Source organism: Gopherus flavomarginatus, chromosome 5, assembly GCF_025201925.1.
Source record: "Gopherus flavomarginatus isolate rGopFla2 chromosome 5, rGopFla2.mat.asm, whole genome shotgun sequence".
Lineage (NCBI taxonomy): Eukaryota > Metazoa > Chordata > Testudines > Testudinidae > Gopherus > Gopherus flavomarginatus.
In genome coordinates, this window is record NC_066621.1 from 114,100,666 (window position 1) to 114,125,464 (window position 24,799).

The following is a 24,799-nucleotide window of genomic DNA, read 5'->3' on the forward strand; positions in this document are numbered from 1 at the left end:
TAGGCCGGGCGTGCGCTGGGTAGCGGGGCCTGCTGAGCCCCGGGCGAGTCGCGGGGGTTCTATCGAAGCAGGGCACGGCCCGCTAGCAGAGCCCATCTCCAGCACGGAGCGGTGGCGGCCAGTGCTTGGCCCCTGCCTGCCCCGGGACTGGTGCGGGCTCTGGCTTTGCCACCCAGCGGGTTCAACCCCCCTGAGTCATTCAGGCCCCAGCGGGCACCCTGAGACTGGCTTTAAAATCGTGACCCAGTACGTGAGGGGGTCGTGGCTTCGCGTGTTGAAGCATTGCCCGGTCACCCTTTCAGTCTTGTCTCTGCAGCCACACGGCTTAGGGACTTGGTTTTTTAAAATGGAAGATGAGCTCTGGGGTAATAACCTGGGGCCTTTTAGAAAATACCCAAGTATTGCGAGACGTGTGACAAAATAGACAATGTGGGCAATGTTGTTCTTGTGGAGTTGTGCTGGGATGTTTTGGGTTCCAGGTTTGTGGGTTCAGTAGGAATGGCTGGATTGGGGCAGTTTGGACGGTACAATTTGGGGTCAGTAGATCCAGCTTTAACTTTTTGTTTGGAGCAGCTGCCTGATCTAACCTATGCCCACCACCGTTCTTTACTGTAGAGCAGTGTCACACCCATCCCTGCTTTCTTCACCTGCTTCTTTCAGAGACACAATAGCTTGGACTCTAACTTCATTATTTTGGGCGGATGGCTGAGAGCAGTGACTTGCCACAGTCTGGCTGCGGGTATCAGCTTCATATGCTACTGAGTTTCTATATAAATAATCCTGAGCGCCACCAGGACTCAGTGTAGCTTCATTCTCATTCCCTCAAAGCTTTGCCCAGCTAGTCCTGCTCCACCACAGCCTGGCCCACTTGCACTCACCCTGCTTCACTCTCGCCCACCCTTTCACCCTGTAGCAGCCTCACCCTGTGCTGCAGTTTCAGCCACCTATACAAGGTATTGCCAGAGCTATACCATTGCACATAAGTGCCTTGCAAGCATGCACATACACTTCATCATAGCAGAACCTAGCATACCCAGATCTTTTTATTTTATTTACATTACAGTAATGTTATCTAGAGACCACAGTTAAGAATGAGGATTTGTTTTGCTAAGCACAGTTGAAACACAGCTAAGAGCTGATTAATGTCCTAAAGAGCTGAATAGACAAGCCAGATATAAAGTGAGACAAAGGGATATAACATACAAGCAGATTGAACAAAATGATGCTTTGTAAACAACATGTTACATACACATTTTTGTAGCTGTTGCTTGGTTGGGTTTTTTGTTATAGTTTTTGGCTGAGGCTTATAGGACAGGAGTAGGTAAGGAGGGAAGGCAGGAAGGAATTAACTGAAAGGAAAACAAAGGAAGAGAGAAGGGACATTGAGAGGTGAGGGGGAGAATGAAAGAAAGATGGGGAGAAGAGAGGATGGAGGGCAGTACGAGTGAGTCTGAAATTAAGAGAGAGAGAAAAACGTCTAGAGTAAGAACTGATGGTGTCATCTGTGTCCAGAGTTCTCTGCTGAAATTGCTTCTACAGTTGCTCCTGCTGTCTTCCTCTGGGCTGTGTCCACTTGGTCCCCAAACACTTTGAGAAACAGTGGCCATTGTCTGGGGTTCTCTGCTTGGTGTTCCCTTCTGGCTCCTGGCTTGTGTCCCTGTACCCCTCATTCCTGTCCCTGCTTTCTCATTAGTTGTCCCCCATAATTATTTGAGCCCTGGATTCAATAGCTAAGGGAGGGGCCTTCAGCTGTGGGTGGGTTTTTGCTCACCTATCTTCCCAGGACTTCAAGAGGTGCTTCTGCTGGTTTCAGTCTCTGGTCCCTGGGCTGGTGCCATGCTGGAGTTTTTCCTCTTCCCTGAGTCTACATGGTTGGAAGTGAAGGCAGGGCCAGGTGCTTGGGCTGGCCAAGGGAGAGGGGCAGCACATCTGGCTCTTCGGCGGCAATTCAATGGCAGATCCCTCAGTCCCTCTCGGAGGGAAGGGCCTGCCACCAAATTGCCACCTAAGAATGAAGAAGTGTTGCCTATCGCAGCTTTTTCTTTTTTTTTCCGATGCTTGGGGCAGCAAAAATGTTGGAGCTGGCCCTGGGTGAGGGGAAGGCCTAGTTCCCTCAGAATGGGGCCTTCCTTGCATCACTTTGGGTCCTGAGGAATCATGGGGGGAAAAGGAGTAGCCCCAGCTGGATCAGATGTTATCTCCCTCCCTACTCCTCCTAAAGCTATGCCAAAGGAAAAACACAGTGAAGACTAGGTACTATGAGATCAAACCCAGAGTGGGATATAAGGCTGACATTGGTGAGTTTACCTTTTGATACAATTAAAATGCCTTGTCTTTACTATGTTTTTATCTGAGGGTAACTTACATGCATTAGATACCTTGAGGTAAAAAAATGCAGTGGTTTTTCAGCAGTAAAGACACGCCCATATTTTTGCTATCTGTAACATAGGGATAATAATGCTTTTCTAAATTAGCCTCACAATATCCATGTGAGGTAATCACTGTAAAGCAGATTGAGATTCTTGAGTAAAAGGTACTATAGAAATACAAATTAATTAATTATTATTATTGCAGATATTTCTAGGGCATTTCTCACTGTAGAATTTGTACAAAACTTTACACCGTTTTATTTAGTGAAAATATTTCCTAAGAAATACTCTGTCTCCGCATAGCAACCAAGCCCAGTACATTGAAAAAACAGAAATAGGGAAATACTGGTCATTTCCACAGGAGATTAATTTCAAAGGAGGATTCCAATGCCTACAGTTTGTAAGTTGGTTGAACAAAAAATTGCATCTTACATAAAGATCTAAGGGTATGGCTACACTGCAGAGAAAAGCTTGAGACACTGAATCTCAGAGCCCAGTTCAATTGTCTCAGGCTTGACGGGCTCAGGGGCAAAAAATAGCAGTGTAGATATTCACACATGGACTGCAGCGCAGACTCTCAGGCCCTTTCCCCTTGCTGCTTTTCAGAGCCTGAGCTCTAGCCACAGCAGGAATATCTACATTACTATTTTTAGTCCCACAGCACAAGCCTGAGTCCATTGACCTGGCTCTGAGACTCAGCACTGTGGTTTTTCTTTGCAGTATAGACTTACTTTCTAAGTTGCTAGACTTGGGTTTAGATGGATTTCTGGTGGTCAGAGCCAACGTGGGGTCCTGAAAAGCCTGTTTCTAAAGGTCCTCCTATTTTAGAGGAACTATAAATGCAGAGGACAACTTCCATTTTAATTATTTTTATTTTGAAAGTACTTTGGTAGCTTTTTCCTGCAAACATGTCCTTGAAAAAAGGGACAGAACACTAGCTGTGCAAATTGAGAAAATACATCAGTTGAGTTTGGAAAGGGGTGTCAAAAAAATATTTTGCAGGCCTGCCCAAAAATGTGGAGTGAATTCCAGAGCCAAGAATGGCCAACTGGGACTTTCGTGCCACAGACTCATGCAGTAAAACCTGTAGGATAGACAATATATAAATGTTGTGACTGGATAAAAATGGGGCTGTCTAAATTAAAAAAAAACAACCAAATCCATCAAACCACAGCACTTTGAATTGCACATGAAAGTGACTTGCTAGTCAGTATGAAACACAAGTATAATATTTTCTCATTCATCTCTGTTGCACAAGATACGGGCAATAACATTATGCAGTGACTGAAGTTTCCAAGTGGCCTTCAAGGGTAGGGTGAAATAGCACTTACTACATTTGTCAGCCTTGAAGTGACAACAGCATGGGTAACTATAGCAAACTCCACTTCTGAGAGAGATTGCAGTTTATTGGCCAGCTGAAGATAAGAGAAGGTGTATCAGACCATTGTTGCTATCTGGGAACAGAGCTGTATCCAGTAAGATTGGAACCACTTTAGCAATTGATAGATGGATGCCCTCAATTTAGTTTTCAGCTTTACTAACTAGCAGAGACTCAAAGTATTTCCTCCGTCCACAAGCATTTTATTCTTATATCTGGCAAGTGCTTTTGGAGTGGCGAAACAGTTCTATCTGTAAATGAAGAAAAGGAGACATAGATCTGAATATCATAAGACTATTGGTGGTGACGCTGATCTATTATATCTCATAATCTCCCACAGTGGCTTCATGTATATGAACATAAGGAGTAATGAGACTGATTCATGTGGACTAGAGAACCCTAGGAGAAGAAGAACAGTTGTCCAACACAGCCCTCCTTGGTCTTTGGAAAGAACGAGCAAAGCCTATGTAAAGTACTTCTGTCTGTCCCATTAAAGTATTGAACATGGCTGATAGATCTAATAGCACCAGTGTGGACATCTGACCTCTGCTCATTCTCTTTACGAGATGATTAACCACTGGGAGTAATGGTTTTGTTACCATATCCAGGAGTGAAGCCCAACTAATTTTGGGCCTTAAAAAAGGGAGAATATTGAGTGTTACTGTAGTTCAGGAGTGGGCAAACTTTTTGGCTTGAGGGCCACATCAGGGTGGAAAACTGTATGGAGGACCAGGTAGGGAAGGCTGTGCCCCCCAAACAGCCTAGTCCTGCCCCCTATCTGCCCCCTCCCACTTCCCACCCCCTGACTGCCCCCTCAGACCTCCCAACCCATCCAACCCCCCCTGTTCCTTGTTCCCTGACCACCCCCTCCCAGGACTCCTGCCCCAAACTGCCCCCCCGGGACCCCACCCCCTATGCAACCCGCTGCTCCCTGTCCCCTGACTCCACCCGACCCCTATCCACACCCCCACCCCCTGCCAGGCCCCCTGGGACTCCCATGCCCTATCCAACCTCCTCCCGCATTCCCCGACCCCTGACTGCCCTGTCCCAGAACCTTCTCCCGATCCAACTGTTCCCTGTCCCCTGAGTGCCCCCCAGAACTCCCTACAAATGTTTGCCGCCACCCACGTGCCACCACCGCCCCCTTACCATGCCACTTCGAGCGGCAGGAGCTTGCTGCCCACGAGGTGCACTGAGGCTGCAGGGGAGGAGAGGCAGCGGGGGAGGGACCGGGGGCTACCCTTCCCAGCCAGGAGTTCACGGGCAGGGTAGGATGGTCCCGCAGGCCGTAGTTTCCCCACCTCTGCTGTAGTTGCGCTGCTACTGGCTTCTCAGTGGTCTTCACTAGAAAAGGGAGGTAAGAGACTGTGAAGTAATTTGCAAGGTTGTTAATGTCAAATAATGTCAAATGTGTATTAATCAGGGACTAGATCATAGCAATTGTTCATGTTGATGGCAGTTTGTTTCCTTCATGGAAGCATTAAGTATCCCTATCAATATAAAAGACATAGGTAGTCTCCTTGGTTTTCATTATCTAAGAGGGGCCTGGATCTATTTTGAAGTTTCATAAGTGGATCTCTCCGTACATTCAGAATCTGAAATTCAAAGAAGATACTAGATAATTAATTGTTCTGAACATGAATGAGGACAGCGTAGCCAATAATAAAAGATATTAAGATATAGAGGTGAAATTTAAGAATTAATATTGTAACACCAGGCCTGTAAGAAACTCAGCCATATAAGGCCTTAGGCCTGAAATAAGTTGGCATGGCTAGGTAACCAAAAGATAATCCTGAAACAGTTAAGTGTAAAATTACAGTACAAGATGTGCTGATATTCTGGAAGCTATGCTGCATTAGACTGGAAAATATGCCACAACATACCAGTTAATATCACAAGGTGCCCAATAGTAACATTTTGGCGGATTCTGTAATAACCTCAAGTTGCTGTGGTAACTCATTGACGTAGATATTAATGAGAATGAGGGGAACTAAAGGGTTAATCAGTGAGAGTTGCAGCACCCCTAAATTAGTGAGGTATGGAAGTATGGATAAGGAAAAATGGGTTGAAACTCTTATGCATATGTATGAGCCTTAGCAGGCATAAGCATAACTAAGGATAAAAAGGTGTTGCCTGGCCTGGTTGTCAGGGGGAGAGGGAGAAACACACTAGGAGATCCCAGGATGACAAACACTGGTGGTGATGATGATGAAGATGATGACTGACACCCAAGGTCCCCCCACAGGAGATGTGAGTGATGCAATTAATAGGTAAATACTATGCATTTATCTCTCTATCTGCTATTGTATTTCAGGACTTGTGGGATTGTTTATCTGTTTAGTGGATTTGTTAATAAAGGGACTAGTAGTAAATTGTAATTGTTTCTTGTGTGCTTGAAGGGTGTCTTAGTCTCACGATACAGATAATATTCCTAATGCTGTAACCCTCAGGAGATGAACCTTTATTGATTACTGTGGTCTAAAAGATTGATCAGTAATCAATTTCAATCAATTATTAATCAATCAATCACCAATTCCTCAGTAAAACTACAACAGAGAAATAATGCATGGACAGAAAATAAGAAAATGAAATCAAACTGGGCAAAAGTATAAGCCCATACAACTGAGGAAAATTGTTTGAAACAGGCATATTCTGTGGAAGGAAGGAACCTGAAAAGCAGTGATTCTAAAAGACACGTAAGAGTTATAGGTTTCAGAGTAGCAGCCATGTTAGTCTGTATTCGCAAAAAGAACAGGAGTACTTGTGGCACCTTAGAGACTAACAAATTTATTTGAGTATAAGCTTTTGTGGGTTACAGCCCACTTCATCGGATGCATGCAGTCGAAAATACAGTAGGAAGATATATATATATATATACACAGAGAACATGAAACAATGGGTGTTACCATACACACTCTAACAAGAATGATCAGTTAAGTGTTAGAGTGTGTATGGTAACACCCATTGTTTCATATTCTCTGTGTATATATATATCTTCCTACTGTATTTTCCACTGCATGCATCTGATGAAGTGGGCAGAAGGCCATGAAAGCTTATGCTCAAATAAATTTGTTAGTCTCTAAGGTGCCACAGGTACTCCTGCTCTTTTAAAGAGTTATAGCAGAGAGTAAAGTAGACATAAGGTTGTTATGGGATATGGCAGTAAAACTGGCCAACGCAATTCTGGTCTGCATATAAGCTGCATCTCATTAGGGGGGTTACTGTAGGACTCTGGTAGGAACTTACCTGAAATATAGAAGTACGTTCTGGGTATGTCATTACCAGAAATATATTTGCAAATTGGAGAGCGTTCATAGAAGAGTGACAAAAATAGATACAAGGGTTGAGAGATTAGCATACAAGGAAAAAGTAAAATATTTAAATATGTATAATTTGGCTAAATGATAAGATATTTGAACAATGCAAATACCAAGGAAAGAAAGGAATTTGGAATGGTTTTCTTTTGATATTTTCCAACATTGAGGAACTGAAATATGATAAGGTTAGCTCTTGTGAGGCTTTGATCCCAGAAATGGCTCCCTGAGACGTTAAGAAACCTGTGAAAATATTAACACAAATGCAAACACTAGGGTATTTGACTTCATCCAAATACTGCTGTCTTTAACTTTGTCTTCTTTGCAATATTTTTCTTTTTTATTTATCTATATTAATAAAACGATAAGCACTCATACCAAGATCTGGGTGCCTGTATGTAGTTTAAAATTCATAACAACATTTAATTAATATACAAAAATGTACATCAGCTGGTCATCACTCTGAGTTACAAATACAGTACCTTCTAATTAACATAATACTAATACAATCTTTTCCAACATTCAACCTGCCCTTTTTCCAAGTCCCCAAGAAAAAAGATGTACTTTGCAGAGTGTTCAAAAGGTTCAGCTTTGTGAAGACAGTGCATTCCAGAGTTGAAGGGTCCACGCCATACCAACAGCTCCTTCTCTTACATCAGAAAAGTTCCAGCCCAAGTGGATGTCAGCCACTGTAGCGGCATGGAAGTGGGAGAGAGGCATCGTTCAGATAAGTTAGACCTATTTAGGTCTTTAAGGTATAAACACCTTGAATTCTACTCAGAAGCACACATGCAGATCACAGAACACGAGTGTTATGTGTTCTCAGTATGAAGCTTTGCTTAAAATGCAGGCTGGCATGTCCTACACTAGCTTTAGATTCTGAGTGGTCTGATTTAACTCCAAGTAGAAAACATTATAGTAGTCAGGACTCAAGGTGAAAAAAAGGATGGATATAGCAAGATCCACGTCCAAAGTAAAAGGTCATACTCCTTTGTCCAAGCACAAATGAAAAAAAATACTCTTAAACTCAACTGCTATCTGAGCATCCAGTAGTAGCCATGGCTCTAACCAAGACCATAAAACCCTGATTCAGCAAGGTACTTAAGTGTATGCCTAACTTTAAGCACCTGAGGAATCCTGTCTAAGATAATAGAGGCATGTCTCCCTTGCAATTAAGCACCCGCAGCTGGCCCATGTCAGCCGATTCGGGTGCAATGAATCCTCCCCGGGGTGCCACCTGAAATTGGGGTACCACTGAGCCCCCTGACCCACCAGCTTGGGCTCCCTCTTACACTGCACTGCTGTGCCAAGCTGCAAAGCCCTCCACCTTGCACTTTCACCAGCATTCACACAGGTAGGGACACACCCAGCTGTAGTTACTCGCAGGCTTTCTAAGTACCAGCTTCCCAGCCTGGGACCACAGAGCAGAACCGTCCTGCCCTGGTAAAAATCAGGGCAGTATATGGGTTTAATACCCAATCCACTTCTCCCTCAATGTGAAAAGAACAATGCACACTTTTGCAAACCAAGCAGAGATTTTCCCCAAGCACTCCAGTCAGGGCCGGCTCCAGGCACCAGCATTCCAAGCTGGTGCTTGGGGCGACAGTCTGCAAGAAGCAGCAGTCCCTGTTATTTTGCCCCCAAGCAACATGCCGAAATGCCGCTGCGGACGGAGGGCAGGGGACAGTCCATGTGCGGTTAGGGCGGCAGGCGCATTTCCATGGTGAGGGCAATTTGGTGGCAGCTTCTATGTTTAGCTATTTGGGGCAGCTTCAGCTAAACATAGAAGCTGCCGCCGCCGCGGAAATGCGCCTGCCGCCCTAAAGGCACATGGACCGCTCCCATCGCGGTGGCAATTTGGTGCGCTGCTTGGGGCGGCGAAAACTGTAGAGCTGGCCCTGACTCCAGTCAAAGCTCACTGGTTTAGATTAAAACAAAAACAAATTTATTAACTACAGAAGATATATTTTAAGTGATCACACGTGAAAGCAAACAGATCACAGCAGATTGCCTAGCAAATAAACAAAAAACACAAATTAAACTTAATATACTAAATAGATTGGGTATGAATAGCATATTCTCACCCTAACTGATGGTACAGGCAGACTTATAGATTCTTACGGTACAAGCTGCACTTGCTTTGCATCTTGGAATCTGCAGGTGTTTCATAAACAGGCTAGAAATCCCTTTAGCCTGGGTCCAACACTTCCCCCAGTTCAGTCTTTGGGCTTGGCTACACTGGCACTTTACAGCGGTGCAACTTTCTTGCTCAGGGGTGTGAAAAAAACATCCCCCTGAGCGCTGCAAGATACAGCAGTGTAAAGCGCCAATGTAAACAGTGCCGCAGCGCTGGAAGTGCGGCTCCCAGCCGTGGCAGCGCTTTGAAATTTCAAGTGTAGCCATACCCTTTGTTCCTCAGATGTTTCCAGGAGTCTTCTTGTGTGGGGAGTGAAGAACCACAGAGGATGTAACTCCCTGCTTCATATAGCTTTACCATATGGCGGGAACCTTTTGTTTCAAAACTTGATTCCCAGTTCAGTTTGTGGAAAAATATTGACATCCCAAGATTGAGTCCAACATCATGTGGCCTGGTCACATGTCCTTGTAAGGTCATAGCAGCCATTAGTTACAGGCTATCTGTAGCATTCTCAGGAAGGCTCAACAGGTGGGAGATAGCTTCTCCTAAGGCCTGTTGTTTTCCCTAATGGCTCATTTCCCTGAATAGGCCCTTCCCAACCAGCTATCTAGACTGGAAGCATCTTGTCTAGTGGGCATTACTCAGGTGAAATTATATTTGAAATACAGATACTTAGTCAATATTCATAACTTCCGATATAAAAATTATACATGCATACAAATAGGATAATCATATTCAAATCATATCTTTTCCAATGACACCTCCCATGACTTATGTTGCAAAAATAAATAATAATTATGCTATAATCACATCATCAGAATATCACTATGAAGAATATAGGGTGCAGTGTCACATCGGGCTCATGGGGCTCAGACTGTATGACTACAAGCTCTGCACACTTCATCTTAGTGGGGAACTAAGTCCTTTGCTATGTGTACAACCTCTCTGTCCTTTGCTATAAAACTACTAAGCCTTTCAAATGTACAATCACCTCCTGTTTTAGCAGTTGAGCTTGTAAATTTCTGTAACCAAGTAACTGGGCAGTTATTACATCTGTCATTATGAGCCTGATCCAATGAGCACCTGTCCGTTTACTTCCATGGAAATTGGATCCAGGCCTAAGTGCACAGTTAACAATTTTATTTCAGAGGCAAGAATTGCTGGCTCAGTAAGGTATCACATAACCTAGTGATTCTCTAGCCTTTTTGAATATTTCATTATATATGGTTGACAAATGACTCCCTTTTTATATTTTTATGCTATTTTCTTTTTGAGCCATAGTTTTTAGTGTGTCAGCTTGGATTTATTTAAAAGGGGCCTAAGGGACTTAGACATCCATTGCACAATGAACTGCAAGAATTAGGTTCCTAACTCCCGTAGGCTCATTTGAAAATCCCATCCTGTATTTGTACCACATACTACATTTTTCTGTTACTTCTGGCTGATTATGAAACAAATAATACTTTAAAATATAGGGTAAGTGCTTATACAGCCACCAATATCATAGTAAGTTGGCAAAATAAAAAGTCTCATTCATCTTTTCACTATATATATTTTCCTATTGGAGCTCAAGGAATTGTTAATGGAGTCTTTGTCATCTCAAGTCCTGATCCTGCAAACATTTATGCACGTGCTTAACTTTATGTACCTGAGTAGTCCCATCGAATTCAATGGGACTAGTCACCTGTATAAAATTAAGCACTGTCAGACTGTACAGGACTGGGGCCTATGTTGCGAGTTTGAACTGGTCCATATCAGTAGTAATAGAACATTTGTACCGTCTAATGTCAGTTTAATGACCTATTGAAATGAGTTGGTGGGATCAGTCCAGTCTGCAGACCACACTGTCACAATTAACGTCTCTGTTGGCAGTCTCAGTGGAGAAGGTGAACACCAAGCTAGCTTTTGCACCTAAATCTGGGGTTTCCAGGTCGGGGTTTCCAGATCAAGGTTGCAGCATATTGATGCTACTATTTGAGTTGTGCCTGTTCAGAAACTAACATACAAATACCTAAAGAATATTTTGTGTGCATAATTTTTTGTATAGAATGATATGCAGTAACTTATACATTATATAGTTTCATCTTCATTTTTATTTTTTGTTTTAAAGAATCTGAATAAAATCTTTAATACCAACTGTTACCTTTATACAAGTTCTATGCTTAATTACCCCTGTGCAGTCCCCTTGGAGTCAGTGGGATGGTATTGATAGCTGAGGGTAGAATTTGATTCAAGAGACCCAACTGAGACTTCACTGTGTTGTTACATTTCCAAATGTCCAGCTTACTATTCAGAGCCTCTTTTGACTTCTCACATGTAAATGAAAAATTAATATTTTGAATTCTATTTCTACAGATACAGCATTATTATTATCCAACTAATTTGGAGTTAAAAGATGAGAGACTCCCGGTTCTCTCAATTTCTTATCTCTAGAACTTGGACTGTCTAACTGTAATAAGAGTAATCAAGAAGCCCAAAATTGGTCTGAAATAAGAAATACAAATGCCAGAAAGGAAAGATAAAACATGACTGTTAGCTTATATCACACAGCCCTGTCTTAAAATAAGGATGCTAGAATTGGTTGTTTTCATAGTTCCTTCTCCTTGGTATTTATTAATTGGTCAAAAGCATGTACAGAACTTGATTCATATAGGATGAATCCCATTCCATTTTTTAAAAAGATTTTTGGTGGGATCAAGCAGCCTTTTTTAAAAGTGAGAAGAGTAACTCCAGGTTAGTGAGACAGATATGGGAAATTCTGAGACGTCTCACGCTGTTCTCAAAACTGTCAAAGAAAAATAACATAGTTACTGTATTTTTCATTTACATTTTCTGAGGCTGTTTTTCCATTAGATCTTTATAGATCTTTTATATATATACAACACATTAGGTGAAGAGCTTTAATAATAGGAAAATATTTGTTATTGTATGTATGTAAAAATTGTTTATTTTTAAAAGCAAATCTGTTCAGCTAACTAATTTTCAGAAGTCACGTCGGTGCACTTTGGAATATTTCTATCTACAGGAAGGCAGGACTTCAGCACAATCTCACAAAGAACTACACAGAGGAACTTTTTCATAGTTGTTTATTCTTATTAGGCCAAATTCTTGGCCCCACCGTGGCTACTTTTTGCTGTGCTACCCTTGGATTATGACATAAAGCCAGCATAGTTGGCCACAGGAGGTTCACAGTAATGTAAGGAGGATTCCAGTGGTGGTTTTACATTTCTTTATCCTTGCTGCTTCTACAGGGGGCATGTCTGGAAGAAACAGCACATGCCTCAGCCATTTTCATAGACCTTGATCCTGCAAACACTTACTCATGTGCTTAACATCAAGCACTTGTGTAGTCTCATCGAAGTCATCGTTTTATGTGTCTATCTGGCCCAAGTGAAGTCTGTGGGACTGTTTGTGTGCTCAGAGTTAAGCATGTGCATGTTTGCAGGATTACAGGCAGAGGTTTTAGCACTTAATATGTTCTGATTTTTTAAATGGTTCAAATCTGTGTTGTCAAGAAAAGGCACTTTTTTGTGTGTTAACAATTTGTGTGAATTAAGGTTACTTTAGGAAACTTAAAAAGAGTAAAGCAAAACGAACCCTAGAGACTTGATGTATTCTTTAAAGCTAAAATGATCACCCTATCTAATAGCCTAATAGATAACATTGGCTACCAAATGACGCTTGTTCCTCAGGCTGGCTGGGAATAGAATACCCTGGAAGTCATGCTGTTAGCTTGAAGTGGGTCTTTACCTCACAGCTTAACAACTTTTAGTGGCTAGTTATTGAATAGTACCAAGCATGTCCTACTGAAAATTGCAACGTTCCCAGTTAGAGGGTGAATTTAGTGATCACAGCTGGGTGAGCAAGGGATAGGATTATACATGGCAAAAGCCGCCTAGGAACAAGTGATAGGTGAAGGTGATAGCCTTGGGACCTTCACTTGGGTTGGCTAAATTTTTGTTCCAGTTATTAGCTTTGGAGACATGAGAGCTCATTTGCTCAGTTTGATGTGGTCAGAGGAGTGAAGAAGACTCCTGGGTTAATCAGAGACTTGGTGCTGCTCTGCCACTAAACATTTTTTAGACCAAGACTAAAGTTATGAGTTTTGTGAGAATTCTGCTGTTTTATAATTTAACCATTAACACTGAAGTTTCCTTTATGTCCTTTCTGTTTTTATGCCTGCAGCCTAGAAGATGGACATTTTACAAGCCATAATAGACTGCTCCTTTCCCAGGTATCTCCTGCTTGTTTCCTTTATCTGTGAATAGGAAATGGCTTAAAGGCACCTGTGTTATGAAGGTCCCAGGGGCAGCTGCCTGACTAGTGAATGCCTGATTATGTGTTAACATGCTTTGTCAGATATTGGCAGAATCTGTTCTCTTCTTTTGCCTTTTCAGCAAGGGTGCCATTGACAGACTGGCTACCCATTTATAGAAATGTTGTCCATCAAACTGTGAGGAAGGACAATGGTGTTTTTCTGTGGCCAGTGACTGTGGGAAACTTTTCTTTGGCTATTCAGGCAATTTTTGTAGCTTGCTCTGAAGAGGAGAGACTGATGAGTGCAAAAAGTACAATTAAGCAAAGCCAGACTTCAATTGAAGGCTGTAGTGTAGTCTGCTGTTCTCATTTTTTTTATTTGGAAAAAAATCTATGGGTTTTCACGTTGCTGTGTGGCATTCAGCGGGGGGCTATTACAATCCTAAATTTTTTTTCTAGACCACCTAATTCTAAGTAAAAATTAAATGTAATGAGAGCCACTTGGAGTTCTGAATATTTTAAAGTATAATTCCCACAGAAGGGATTCGACCTAAACTGCAGTGAGCATCAGTTGGCTAATTATAGCTGCATTTTATATTACAGCAGGTGTCAGATGCAGTCATCTCAATAAAGTCCACATAATACTCTGGGAAATAACAAAAGCTTTTCTTTGAATGTGGGTACTAATTTCTGCTAGGTGTCATATGAGCTCTGATACTTCTTATTGGCACTAACAAGAGCACTGCTGCACTCAGAAATGCTTTTTGCTTGGGATGAATTGATACTATAAAGCACTTACTAGTCAGACTTGGCAGATGTCAGTAGTTAATACTAGTGTTGCAGAGGTTGGAATATAATGCAAAGAGTCTTATGTAAATACTTTTAGATGATGGGCTGGTTTTGAGAAGGAGTCTGAGCACTGCACCAACTCACTTAATGAAAGCTAAATAGACAGCAGTGGAATATCTGCATTTACTTTAGCTCCTGTTTTATGTTAAGTCCTCTACAAGTGAAGAGCAGATGGTAAGGCAGTAGACTAGGTGAACAAAGATGTTAGACTTGATAAGCACTTGTTAGGTTCCCAGTAGTTTCCTCAACTTGTGTTAGTGGCAAGTTGGAATTAGTGAAGTGGTAAGGATGGTAATTTTTGTGTCTGAGACACCCTGAAAGTTACATCTTCCAAAAAGCATCAGTAGATATGTGTGCTGAGGCTACAGTCTGTGTATTACCTGTGTTTTTAATTAAAGGAGGAAGCACTCAGAGCCTGAAATGGATGCTTTTTATATATTTATCAATCAATTAAATACTAAGAAAGGGGGTGGGGCATATGCAAATTAGGAGTGGTGATTGCCTCATAATGCAGTTGCAGGGCAATGGACAGGGATAAAAGCAAGTGCAGCAATGACTGCACACATGATTTTGCCTTGTCCAGCTGGTGGTGGCAGAGGCATTTTCAAAAACCACCTCAGGTATTAGAACATGCTGTAAGACCATAGGGGTTGTAATGCTACCTGTGGTGACTCAAGAATGCTTATGAACCTCAGGGCAGACTATTAGGAGGCAGGGCTCAAACCCCAAACTGGTTGTGAGTGCTATTCTTAGGTTTTACCAGCTAGGGTTGCCAACTCTCCTGGATTGGTCTGGAGTCTCCCAGAACCGGCATCAATCTCCCAGTGACTACTGAAAGCAATCCAGGACATTTTAATAGACTATTTTAAAAAAATGAAATTTACGTCATATTGGGGGAAAACGTCTCCTGAACTAGCTTCAGTCAGCGTTGGCAACCCTATCACCAACCAATTATAGTGCCAGAGTCATTTACACTTGATAACATCCTTAACATGGAGTCACAGACAGTCCCTTTGAATACTCAAATCTCTCTTTCCCCACAGGTAAAATGGTCTTTGTGATAGCTGGTCCCTTACACTAAGAATCACAGCAATATTTAGGTCTTCCCAGTCTCAAAGGATCAGTTACTTACACCAGGCCAGTTGCAGCTTGCATCTCACACTAAGAACAATACTTGTAGCAAATCCTATAATAAACTAACTGAAGATTTATTAAGTAGGAAAAAGAAATGAGTTATTTCCAAGATTAAAGCAGGTAAACATATACACACAAGTGAGTTACAATCTTAAATTTCAAAAGGTAATAGAAGCTTCTATAATAAGCAGGCTCTATATGTTCTTTAGAGCTGAGGATCTCTTCCTTATGCCTAGAAAACTTTTACCCCTCAGAGTCCACGTATCCTACAGATAACTAGTTTATTTTGTTTGGGGTTTTTAGCTCCCTCCTGCCATGTTCTCTGAGCTGCAAACTCTGATGATGGGAGGAATCCACTTGCACGACTCATCTCCAAGAGGGGAGAACAGAACAACAAAGTATTTTGCCCTTTTTAACATCCCACCATCCTTGTGGTGTCGATGGACCTTTTCTGTTGGGACGGATGTAACACCTTCTGTTGTAGATCAGCACCTCACACTAATTAATGTCTCTTTCCTGTCTGGTGATTTACATAGTTACAGATGCTCACAATAGAGCTGCTCAAATATTACCTACAATATTGGATACAGATGTTATAAGTGAGAATAATGCATGCAGCAACTCACAAGCATTCAGTTAATAATTAATAAAAGCATTAGTCTAAACCCTAAACACATATAATTTTAATACCTATTTTAACAACACTAACACACAGCTGAACTGACTGATTCCAGCTATGTATTTGTCAGTGTTCAGTTGAGATGTAGCAACTTTGGCATGAGCTGGCACCTGGTCTACCAGTGTCACAGGGGTTCCAGCACAGAATAGCAAAATATTTCTGGTTCTCTTGCACCTGATGTGGTATTGCTGGCTACACTGGATCTGACAGGAATAGTTCCTCATCATCGCTAGTAGTTGGGAAGGGCCTCTCAGAGACCACTGCCAAATGTTGGGCTAACTGGGAAGGAAAGATAAAGAAAAGGCAGGTGCCCAGCATATAGAATCAGAGTTGAGAAATATTGGTAGGTAATGAAAAAGCAAGATCTCCTGAGAACCTATCAGGTAGCAGCAGCAAGCCAGGAAGCCAGTAAGTTCCAACATCAGCAATTTTTATATTTCAACAGACTAGATTGCATCCCACACTGGGCTTCTCTTGCCTCTGCCATACAAACCTTTGGAGAAATGCAGAGGACTAAGAGCCAGTGTAATAACTCTTTCATGTAGTAAAAACAATTTTCATTAAAAACAACAAACAGTGAAACAGAAACAAGAATGAAAGAGAGGTACAGAAAATGAGGTGTTTCTTTAGCACCCTCTCTGAGAGAAAAGAACCCAGCTTACAAAAATAATAATAATTATTATTATTATTTATTGTAGTAGTGCCCAAGAGCCCCAGTCATAATCAGGGCCTCATTGTGCAGGACGCCCACTATACAACCACATTGGAATACTCTGTCCATACTCTAAAGAGCTTACAATTTAATTTAAGAGAAGATGCTATATGTGATTGTAGCAAACAAAAGAAGAGAAGTGGGGGAGGTGACCATAATGCAAACACAGATATGCAGACTGACAATGTTCAATGTTTAAACAAGCATAATCAATCCCCACTTTCTTTCATCCTAGCCAAATAAAACAAGAGAAAGAGAGAATAGAAAAGGAAGTTAAAAACAAACAAACAAAAAACCCTTAGCTGAACCCTCATTGGCTTTCTGCTCTATCTATTGGGACTGCCTTAGGGGGAGCTTGCAGATGTCAGATATCTAGCTGTAAGAAAAGATATGAGAATGTAAGTACAATTACAAAAGCACAAGTATATTAACTAGCCACCATCCACATGTACAGATGAATTTCCTAATTTATCCCATCCAGATTCTCACTCCACCTGAGCTCTTCTGAAACCTACTGATAGTAATATTGATCTTAATCTGGAATGCTTTCAGGTATTCCGGAAAGCATGGGGAAGGTAAGAGGGAGGATCTCAGAAAGGACCTCAAAAATTGGCTTTGCACTAGTTATGTCTTTTGGTGTGAGATAGTATAGCAGGTCTTTATGATTTGAGGAGACCACAATGTGTGGAATCAGCAGGCCCAGAACATTTCAGTTTTGCCTTTGTTTTCCTGCTTTTTGTGTAGGCAAAAGTTTGCTAATTCTCCTTTCTCATTTTCTTACTGCTGCATGCTGATTAGGAGCATATATAATTCTCTCATTGTCATATTTTACCTATTTGCACCTAGCTTTCTTCTCAGAGGTTCAATTGCCTATGGATATAAGCAAAACTATAGGCAGACTAGAGAAATGTGGTCTAGATGAAATTACTATAAGGTGGGTGCACAACTGGTTTGAAAAAAAGCATACTAAAAGAGTAGTTATCAGTAGATCACAGTCAAACTGGGAGGACATTTCAAGTGGGGTCCTTCAAGTTTCCATCTTGTGTAGAGTACTAGTCAATATTTTCATTAATGACTTGGAAGATGGAGTGAAGAGTACACTTATAAATTTTGCAGAGGACACCAAGAAAGGAGGGTAGGATTAGAATTAAAAATGATCTTGATAAAGTGGAGAATTGTTCTGAACCCAATAAGATGAAACTCAATAAAGACAAATGCAAAGTACTACACTTAGGAAGGAAAAGTCAGAGGCACAAATACAAAATGGGGAATAACTGGTTAGGCAGTAGTACTGCAGAAAAGGAACTGGGGCTTATGATCACAAATTGAATGAATGAATGATCAGTTTTATGCAGTTGCAATAAAGGCACACATTCTGGGATTTATTAACTGGAGTGTTATATGCAAGACATAGAAGGTAATTCTTCTGCTGTACTCAGGACTAGTGAGGCCTCAGGTGGATGACTCTGTCTGGTTCTGGGAACCACAGTTTAAGAAAGATGTGAACAAATTGGAGAAAATCCAGAGGAGAGCAACAGAAATGAGGAAAGGTTTAGAAAACCTCGCCTATGTGGAAAGGTTGAAAAAATTAGGCATATTTAGTCTACAGAAGACAAAGGGAGGACAAGATAACAATCTTTGGTTGTTATAAAGAAGACAGTGATTTAAGTTAGAAAGTATCCCCAATATCTAACTGTAAGGCTAGTTAAGCAATAGAACAGGTTATCAAAGGAGATTGTAGAATCCTGATCACTGGAGGTTTTTAAGAACAGGTTAGTTACACTTCTGTCAGGGATGGTCTACGTATACTTAATCCTGCTTCAGTGTGGGGGGGATGGACTAGATAACTGTTATATCCTTGGGGGCAGCCGGTTTAGGAAAAAATCACTTGAGGCAGAGAGCAGACAGCTAACAAAACTACCATTTATTTACAGACACAGAGCTCACCTAACCAGCCGAAACTGGCTGGGCTATCCCCTAATAATCTAACTCGGTTGCCATAGGAACAAAAACCATGACAACCAAATACACAACATATTCCTCCCCCTCAATAAGAACATCACATAAATAAAACACACACTAGACTAGAGAAGGAGGGTAGACTGCCTCCATTCCTGACTAAATACTGGGGATTATTTTGCCCCATAACTGTGGGTTCACCCTAGCTAAAGATCTTGCCGATGAGGAGGCCTTCTGTCTCTAGGTGGATTACGGCGAACTTCTGGTGTTGTTGCACCTGAATGTACCATGGGCTCAGGGTCCGCAGCACGAATGGGTGAGGAAGTTGTATCAGCTCGTGCTGGGCAAAGGAGTATCTCAGCCACCGGCAGTAATGGAGAAGAACAGTCAGGAACAGCTGATTCGTGATTCGGTGCACCAGAAGAAGTGAAGTCAGACCACACAACTGCAGATGTGTCCTGAGGACTGGCATGACCTGGCAACAGCTGATCTACATGTCGCTGCCAGGTAAGAGTCTCTGCAGTCCAGACTGTGTAGGAAATAGGTCCTCATAGACTCATAGACTCTAGGACTGGAAGGGACCTCGAGAGGTCATCGAGTCCAGTCCCCTGCCCTCATGGCAGGACCAAATACTGTCTAGACCATCCCTAATAGACATTTATCTAACCTACTCTTAAATATCTCCAGAGATGGATATTCCACAACTTCCCTAGGCAATCTATTCCAGTGTTTAACTACCCTGACAGTTAGGAACTTTTTCCTAATGTCCAACCTAAATCTCCCTTGCTGCAGTTTAAGCCCATTGCTTCTTGTTCTATCATTGGAGGCTAAGGTGAACAAGTTTTCTCCCTCCTCCTGATGACACCCTTTTAGATACCTGAAAACTGCTATCATGTCCCCTCTCAGTCTTCTCTTTTCCAAACTAAACAAACCCAATTCCTTCAGCCTTCCTTCATAGGTCATGTTCTCAAGACCTTTAATCATTCTTGTTGCTCTTCTGTGGACCCTCTCCAATTTCTCCACATCTTTCTTGAAATGCGGTGCCCAGAACTGGACACAATACTCCAGTTGAGGCCTAACGAGCGCAGAGTAAAGCGGAAGAATTACTTCTCGTGTCTTGTTTACAACACACCTGTTAATGCATCCCAGAATCATGTTTGCTTTTTTTGCAACAGTATCACACTGTTGACTCATATTAAGCTTGTGGTCTACTATGACCCCTAGATCTCTTTCTGCCATACTCCTTCCTAGACAGTCTCTTCCCATTCTGTATGTGTGAAACTGATTGGTCCTTCCTAAGTGGAGCACTTTGCATTTATCTTTATTGAACTTCATCCTGTTTACCTCAGTCCTGTTTGAGTGATGATCGTGGCAGGGACCCATTTAACTCCGGAAGTATAATTCCGAGCCAAAACTGGCTGTCCCGAGCTAAAGGTTCGGTCTTTCGCTCTGGGTGCCCGTGTGATGACTTGATATTGCTGCTGACATTGCACAATTTGTCAGGGTTCAGAAGGTTTCAGCAGATCAAAGCAAGTGCGCAGCTGTCGTCCCATCATTAGAAAGGCTGGGGATGCCTTGGTTGTAGCATGAGGTGTGTTTCTGTAGGAAAGTAAGAAGGTATCCAGACGCTTTCGAATGGAGTGTTGTCCCCTTGCTGATTTCAAAGCGTGTTTCATTGTCTGCACAAATCTTTCAGCTAATCCATTGGTGGATGGATGATATGGTGCTGAAGTGATGTGGTGTATCCCATTTGCCTTCATAAAATTTTGAAACTCCTGAGAGATGAACTGCGGTCCGTTGTCACTCACAAGTTGTTCTGGCAGACCAAAACGACTAAAGAATCCCTGTAGTTTTTGGATAGTACTCTCTGCAGTAGTGGACTGCATTATACAGACTTCTGGCCATTTAGAATGGGCATCTACTGCCACCAAGAACATGCTTCCTTCAAGGGGGCCAGCAAAGTCAACGTGAATACGTTGCCATGGGTTTTCAGGCCAGTCCCATGGGTGTAGGGGTGCCCACTGGGGTGCATTCCTCACACCCTGACATGACATACAAGCTTTTGCCTTCTCTTCAATAGCACTGTCCAATCCAGGCCACCAAAAATAGCTTTGTGCAATTTCCTTCATGCACACTATTCCACAGTGACCGGAATGTAGCTGTTCTAACATCTGTGATCTCAGTGGTGGTGGGATAATGACACATCTCCCCCACAGCAAACAACCAGATTGGACCGATAATTCCATCCTCCTGGACATGTAGGTAACAAGGTCAGGTGAGACCGGAGAGGTTTGTCAAGATTTTCCATGCATCACGAGGTCCATAACTTGAGACAATACTGGGTCAACACGAGTTGCCTTCTTTATCTGAGTAGCAGTGATGGGTGTATTCTCTACCTGTTCAAAGTAGAAGATTTCCTTTTGGGCACTATCTTGGCAAAGGCAACCTTGAGAGGCTATCTGCATTGCTGTGCAGAGTGGATTTCCGATATTTGATTTCATATGTGTGTGCTGAAAGTAACAATACCCAACATTGCATATGACTAGCAGCTAATGGGGGAATGCCTGTGTAGGGTCCAAAAATTGACATCAGAGGCCGATGGTTTGTGAGAAGAGTAAACTTCCGCCTAAACAGGTACTGATGAACTTCCGAATTCCAAAAACAATTCCTAATGCCTCACGTTCAATTTGGGCATAGTTAGTTTCTGCTTTGCTTAGAGTGCGTGAAGCAAAAGCAATAGGTCTCTCTTCTCCCGAAGGCATAATATGTGACATGACTGCTCCCACTCCATAAGGGGAGGCATCACAGGCCAATTGTAGGGGTAAGGATGGATCAAAGTGCATTAGAACTTCAGAATTTAGCAATGCATCCTTAGCTTTGTTAAATGCAACATCACAGGCTTCAGGCCACTTCCAGGCCTTGTTCTGCCCAAGTTGCTCGTGAAGTGGTTTTAGCAGTGTGGCTAACTGTGAGATGAATTTTCCATAATAGTTCAGTAGTCCTAGAAACGAGCGCAGCTGGCTTACATTTCGAGGTGTGGGAGCCTCCACAATAGCCTTAACTTTTGCAGGGGTCTTATGAAGACCCGCAGCATCAATGATGTGTCCCAAATATTCAACAGAGGGCTGGAAGAATTCACACTTGTCTCTGCGAACTCATAGGCCATACTCTTCCAGTCTTTGTAGGGTAGCCTCTAAATTCTTTAAGTGATCCTCTTCATTCCTTCCAGTGACCAGGATATCATCCAGATAGCACTGAACTCCTGACAAGCCACACAAGATATGGTCCGTAGCCCTCTGGAACAGAGCGGGAGCAGACGTTATTCCGAAGGGTAGGCGACAGTATCGATAAAGCCCCTTATGAGTCACAATAGTCAACAGCTCTTGGGACTTTTCATCGACGTGCATCTGTAAATATGCTTGACTCAGATCAATCTCACTGAACTTTTGTCCCCCAGCCAGGCCCATGAAGAGGTCATGGAAGCGGGCATTGCTCTGCACACAACACTGGGTTGACAGTGACTTTAAAATCACCACAAATCCAGAGGGAGCCATCTTTCTTCACTATTGGAATGATAGGAGTGGCCCATGGGCTATGGGTAACTGGTATTAGCACTCCATTGGTGACCAGGTGCTCCAGGTCTGCTTCAACTTTTGGTCTGATGGCATATGGCACAGTTCAGGCTTTCAGATATTTTGGTGGACTGTCAGGTTTAATGTTCAATGTCACAGTGATTCCCTTCATACTTCCCAGATCCTCTCCAAAATAGCATGTTTCCTTAGTATAGGGGTCAGACTGGTTTCTTCTTTAGTCATCCGGTGCACTTCTGCCCAGTTCAGCTGAATCTTCCCAAGCCAAGACCTACCCATTAAGGCTGGGTAATTACCTCTCACCACAAACAGTGGCAATTTAGCAGCCTGTCCATTGAGCTCCACTAACATCAATAGTGCCCAACATGGGCACAGCTTCTCCCGTATACGTCTTCAGAACAGTTTTTGTTGCCTTCAGCGGAAGATGCTGTAGCTTTTCTTTATACACAGTCTCTGAGACCAGCAAGACAGCTGCACTGGTGTCCAGTTCCATATGTATAGGTTTGCCATCCAACAACAGAATTACCGAGTATTCATGTGAGCCCACTGCCAAAGACAAAACATGCAGTGGCACTTCCTCTTGCAATGAGGTGTCACCTTGATCATCCTGGGTCTGCTCTAGGGTATGCAGGGTTCTTCTTTTTGTTGGCCTGATCACAGGCATCTTTTTCTTTTGTTTACAGGCACACTCACTGTGTCCCTTTTTGCCACAGTGTTGACATACCAGGTCCTTACACCAGCATTCTGATGCCTGGTGACCCGGCTTACCACAGCGGTAACATTCCTGACTCTGCACAGTTTTGTGCGTAGGTTCCTGTGACACTTTTTGCACCCTAGGGGATGCACCGATGTATTGCGCCTCCCTTGTAGCCAGTTCCATGGAGATAGCAATATCAACAGCCTTCTGTAATGTAAGCTGAGCCTCTATCAGTAGGCGCTTCCATATAGCTTCCCTGTACAGGCCACACACTAACCTGTCATGCAGGGCATCCTTTAACATCTCCTTAAATTCACAGTGTTCTGCTAGCTTTTTTAAAATTGCTACAAATTGTACAACTGTTTCATCTTCTTTTTGGTCTCTTTTGTGGAACCTATATCTTTCAGCAATTACCAGTGGTTTGGGGGAAAAATAGGACCCCAGGATTTCCACAATGTCACTGTAAGATTTGGTCTCAGGCTTAACAGGGTGTAGAAAGCTGCGTAGCAGGGAGTAGGTTTTAGCCCTTACAACACTTAAGAATATTGGCACCTTCTTCTCTTCTGTAATGTCATTTGCAATAACAAAAAGCTCAAAACGCTCAGTATACACATGCCATTGCACTACTTTCTCATCAAAAGATTCCAGTGGCCCGGTCAGAGTAGCCATGATTTTTAGTTTCACTTTCACAGTCAGTGCAAACAAGCAGTTTTTTTTGTTTTGTTTGTTCTTCACCTTGACTTCTACTTCTTTCTGTTACTGGAGCAGCACCAGAATCCCATCTATCGTCGCCACTTGTTATATCCTTGGGGGCAGCCGGTTTAGGAAGAAATCACTTGAGGCCAGACAGCTAACAAAACTACCATTTATTTAGAGACACAGAGCTCACCTAACCAGCCGAAGCTGGCTGGGCTATCCCCTAATAATCTAACTCAGTTACCATAGGAACAAAACCCATGACAACCAAATACACAACAATAACCTCTCAAGGTCTCTTCCAGCCCTACATTTCTATGATTTCTTTGTCCACCGCTATGTTGTCAAGTTGGGCTGCATCCTGCAAGTGCAGGATGAATCTCACATTCCCAGTGGAAGATACAAACATCTTGGTGACTTGGTTTATGGCGTTATGTATTTCCTGGGGATAATGTGTAGATTAGGACCAAGAGAAATATACGGTATTTTCCAGAGATGAGCAAGTTCTTTCACATCATGAAAATATTGTTCAGTTATAAATTACTGGTCCCATTAGAAGCACAGAAATTATTTATGCTGCAATTTATACCCCATTGAATTTCTAGGGTCCAGCACCCAGAATCTCCCCTGTCTTAAGCTCCCTGCTGGATCAGAACTCCTGAGAATATTCTTATTGCTGGGTAATGTGCCACTACCTCTGTGATAAAGTGTTGTATATTATATAAAATAGAACTCCCTTCCTGTTTCCTTAGGCAGTCTCATTCCATGCAGAAGATTCCCTGAGGGGAACATGAGTGCAGTTGGCATCACCCAGTGTTGTTTTAAAGGAAGTTATTGTAAAAACTAGCTCTCCCGCCAGTGGATCTCAGAAATTGCTGCTGTTGCAGATGACAACAACAGAGTTGCTTCTTATTCCTGTGATTTCTTCAGAGGATTCCTGGCCAGGCATCTATTTGTCAGGCAGCCTCAGACAGTAGTAACTCTTACCACTGTAGGTATAACATGGCTTCTGTGCATGTAAGTCTCCA

General features: G+C 42.5%; 1 pseudogene; it reads right to left on the reverse strand.

Annotated features, from left to right (window-relative positions):
• Positions 1 to 17,193: 17,193 nt before the first annotated feature.
• On the reverse strand, positions 17,194 to 22,457 carry LOC127052405 (uncharacterized protein K02A2.6-like; annotated as a pseudogene).
• Positions 22,458 to 24,799: the final 2,342 nt, after the last annotated feature.